Genomic DNA, 4,913 nt, shown 5'->3' with positions numbered 1-4,913 from the left:
ATAATAGTTTTTTTCTTTACTTTTTAACTTTAATCCTTTTTTTAATATCATGGGTTGGGATAAGCTTGGTATCAACCGGGATCGAACCAATACTGGTATCAAAAATATCGGGACGGTCCTGTTCGGTATCAGTACATGATAGTAAAAACCGGCACTAATACAGAAAACGCCAAAAGTTGGTGCCAAATTGACATTGGAAATATTTTGGTTTGAGAAATTCACTGTCGCTATCCGGTACCATTTGCTCATCCCTGATCACGGTTACCGTACGAACAACGGTATTGTACAACTTTTTTTGGTGATTTTCTTCAACTTTTAATTTTTTCTTTTTTTATTTTCAGGGGTAGGGATGAGCTCGGTGCCAACCGATACAGAATCGGTACTGATACCGAAAATACCGGTTACGGTACCGGTATATGAAGGTAAAAAACGGTAGTCAATCGGTACCAGGAACACCAAAAGTCGGTACCAAATTGGTACTTAAGATCTTTCGGTTCGGCAAATTTGGTACCGGTACCCAGAACAATTTGCTCATCTCTGACCATGGGTTTCATACGAACAACATCGTTACCATACAACTTTTTTGGTTGATTTTCTTTCGGTTATCTTTTAATGCTTTTTTTTCTATATTTTCTTTTTATTCTTGTCAGCAGTTCCGTTCGCAACACGCTGGTAGTGATTTTAAAACACATGTAAACACAGACTAAATAACAAAAGAATTTCGCCGCAACGCGGCGAACTTCTTTAAACCTAGTTATATTAAACTTGATGGTCGATATAAACAGTAGCATCCTCAACTTCGATACTAAAGTTCTCTATGTATACAATGTGAACTAAAGTTTTTAACAAAAAATGGACATAGTAGATAGTCAGTATTCAGTAAGTAAGCCTTTATGTACGTGAGTGGCTCTGGTTTTTGAAATATTTTTTAGAGAAAAATGCAATTTGCGTCCCTGTGGTATGTCCCAAACATCAACCTGAGCCCCTAGATTAAATTTTTGGTTTTTTGAGCCCCTGACTTTATGAATTCTTAACAGTTTGAGTCCCTGCCGTCAGTGTTCCGTCAGTTTGACCGTTTGACAGTTGTGAAAAGTCCTTTATGCCCTTGACCCTTAACATCTTCTATACTTAATCTCAGTTCATCATGATTCGAACAGTTTCATCACACTTCTCAACCAAATCTGTGAAGAAAATCTCTCCCATCTCCCAACACCGATTATCATCATCATCATCTGCATCTTCCGAACAATACATCTTCATCATCTTCATCTTCATCATCTTTATCAGCTTCATCAGCTTCATCATCTTCATCGATAACAATCCAAGGTAAAATCACATACCTAAATCGCATTGATAACATGATTCTTGTGGGTTTTTGTCTCAGATATCAAAACAAAGGTTTGGTTTTGTTTGATTCTTGTGGGTTTTTGTCTCGGGTATCAAAACAGAGGATTAACAGAGGGTTATCTTCTATACGGTAAAATCACAAACCTAAATCACATAGATAACATGATTCTTGTGGGTTTTTGTCTCGGATATCAAAACAAAGGTTTGGTTTTGTTTGATTCTTCTGGGTTTTTGTCTCGGGTATCAAAACAGAGGGTACTAAATGGCTGTGTTTTGGTATCAAAAGGTTTGGTTTTGTTTGATTCTTGTGGGTTCTTGTAGGTTTTTGATTCTTGTGGTTTTGTTTGATTCTTGTTTGATTCTTGTGGTTTTGTTTGAATGTGTTTTGGTTATGAATACGGTACTAAATTCAAAACAGAGGTTTTTGAATGTGTTTTGGTGTTGATTCTTGTGTAGTTATTTAAACACATCAATATTGATACTTGAAATGTGTTTTGGTGTTGATTCTTGTGTAGTTGTTTGAGAACTGTTTAAAAAGAACAGTTTCGGATTGATGTGTTCCTTATTTGAATGTGTAGGTTTTTGATTCTTGTGGTTTTGTTTGATTCTTGTTTGATTCTTGTGGTTTTGTTTGATTTTTGTTTGAATGTGTTTTGGTTATGAATACGGTACTAAATTCAAAACAGAGGTTTTTGAATGTGTTTTGGTGTTGATTCTTGTGTAGTTATTTAAACCCAATGTGTTTATATTGGATCAGATTGTGAATACATTGTTCCTCATTTGAATGTGTTTATATTGGATCAGTTTCGGATTGATGTATTCCTCATTTGAATGTGTTTATATTGGATCAGTTTCGGATTGATGTGTTCCTCATTTGAATGTGTTTATATTGTACAGAATGGTTGCGGATGTAAAGATACGCAAAACACCAACTACGAAGGCGAGAACACTTGACAACCTCCTAGAAGATGGTGCGGTGCACATAAGAAAGTGATTGATATGAATGAATACAACCCTAGTGTAGGTCTTCGATTTTCCTTGAAATTCCAGAGCTCGCTAATTACGTATCTGCCACTTGGGTTATATTGTAACATATGAATGAATATAACCCCAATGGCAGATATGTAATTAGCAAGCTCTGGAATTTCATATCTACCACTTGGGTTATATTCATTCATATGAATGAATATAACCCCAGTGGCAGATATGTAATTACCTACATTGAGGTTATATTCATTCATATCTGCTACATTCCGAAGTGCACCCGTCAGTAAAGATCCACAATTGCTTGTGGATCTTTGACGTTTTGTCTCTGTATTGTATGTTACGGTCTTTTGTTATCGAGTCTGTAAGTTCCGTAAAGTCTACGAAGTTGGTATGACGTTTTGTCTCTGTATTGTATGTATTAAAACTTTACATTTAATATACAGTTTACGCTTTAATAATTTGTTATATATAGTATACATTTAATTATTATATTGCATTTATTTAAAAATAAAAGAGAATTTAGGCTTTAATAATTTGATATATATAGTATACATTTAATTATTATATTGCATTTATTTAAAAAGAGTTAATTATTAGATTGCATTTATTTAAAAATAAAGAGAAAAATATTCAAATAAAAGAGTTAATTTGAATTATTAAGAAAAAAATAAAAAATGAATTTAGGGGCTCAGGCTGATATTTCACTCATACCATAGGGACGCAAAGTGTTATTGATATATGTCAAAAGACGATCTTACCCCTGCCTCAAACAGTCAAACTGACGGCAGGGACTCAAAGTGTTATGAATTCATAAGGTCAGGGGCTCAAAAAACCAAAAATTTAATTTAGGGGCTCAGGTTGATGTTTGGGACATACCACAGGGACGCAAATTGCATTTTTCTCTATTTTTTATTCTTTAACTTTATTAGTTAATTTAAGAACATATTCTCCGGTCAACCTTCTGAGTCGCAACCATCTTTCATAGTGAGTTCTCAAGTCCGACACCGTCCATCCGATCATCTCCATCTCTTCCGCATCACCATATATCACTACTCACTTTTATCGTAACATTTTACGGTTGGTTTTCTTGGTAGGGGTTGAGAGTTTTTGTGACACTTTGCTGTTGGGAAAAGAAAGCAGCAACAACTCATGAAAGTGACGTTTAAATCTGTTTTGTTTTTAACTAGAATAATATTACAATATTAAAGTTACTATTCATTGGCTTCTATTTTTAATATATAGATAAATGATTTTTTTTCTTTTTTTTATTTACTACTTTTTACTTATTTAACTAAATGTTTTATTATACTTTTAATTAATTAAAACTAGATTTTAGGACCATGTGTTGTGAAAGGACCATTAAACACAACAAAAATTAGATGCTAGAGTGTTGTCCGCGTGGAAGCACGCATACGCAAAACGTAAAACATTATCGTACAAAAAATTGTAAGGCGGAACGGTAATAAAACCATGTAAAAAAGAAAATAATAAAAAGTTAAAATTAACTTTAAAGACTTGTTTGTATATGCTTAGATGACTTGTACATTATTACACGTAATTCATGTTGGAAATTTTATAAATAATATAATTTATGAGTTAATGTAATGATTATTTAATAATTAAGCCAAGATAAATGAGAGATTTTGAGCATTAAGTTTGTGTGTTAAAACCATAAATATGTGAGAAATTGAATTTGTCCCACATAGGTGGAGAGATAAATCATTTGTGGATTTATAATTAGAATTCTCTACACGAATATATTCTTGTGTGACAACTCACACCCAGTGGTAGGCAGAACGGTGCAAAGCACCCGACACGCGTTCAAGCCCGTGCGCCTTTACTATTTTTTAGGGCGTGTGGGCTCGGGTCAGTGGCTTTGTGTGGTCAGCTAGAGACTGTTCAAGGTACTACCTATCAAATGATTAAGTCTCATAATTCATTGTGCCATTGAATTCTAGAATTTATTTTTATTGAATTTTGTATTCATTGGAGACTTATCATTTCGAATTCTAATCAATTTATATACAAAGCTTTGTGCTTTGTTTTAGACATAGAGAACAAAAAATTCGTATGGTTCATAGCACACACTACTCTCACAGAATTTCCTTACTTCACATCCCTGAGAACTCTTGTTTCAGGTATTCTTTCAGGTGCTTGGCTATCCTGGCAGTACAATCCGCTCTGGTGATGCCACAACTTACTCTGGGATAATCCTTTAGGTTAATCCTTATGGCTAAAAACCCAACCTTGTGTCGCCACCTTATTAGCACCTTTGATTATGACACATATTATTATGATTATAAGGCCGGAGGGTGTGGAGGGCGCCACCCCTGCCACATCACTTCCGGTAGCGCCACCCCTCCGCCACCATCCATACCATCAACTTTAAAGGGGGGCGCCATGGTTGCAGCGCCATCATGGTAACGAGAAGGAGTAAGATTAAATATATATTTATTTTATATTTAATCTAGTAGCCATTATAATCATTTACATTATATAGATCAAAACGTATAACAACCTATTAAATAATTAGTTGGTAATTGTTGATGGGCCTTATTACCATTATTAACTAATTAGGG

The sequence above is a fragment of the Helianthus annuus genome, chromosome 17 (assembly GCF_002127325.2).
Source record: "Helianthus annuus cultivar XRQ/B chromosome 17, HanXRQr2.0-SUNRISE, whole genome shotgun sequence".
NCBI classification, from domain to species: Eukaryota; Viridiplantae; Streptophyta; class Magnoliopsida; order Asterales; family Asteraceae; genus Helianthus; species Helianthus annuus.
Note: the sequence above shows the minus strand (reverse complement) of the source record.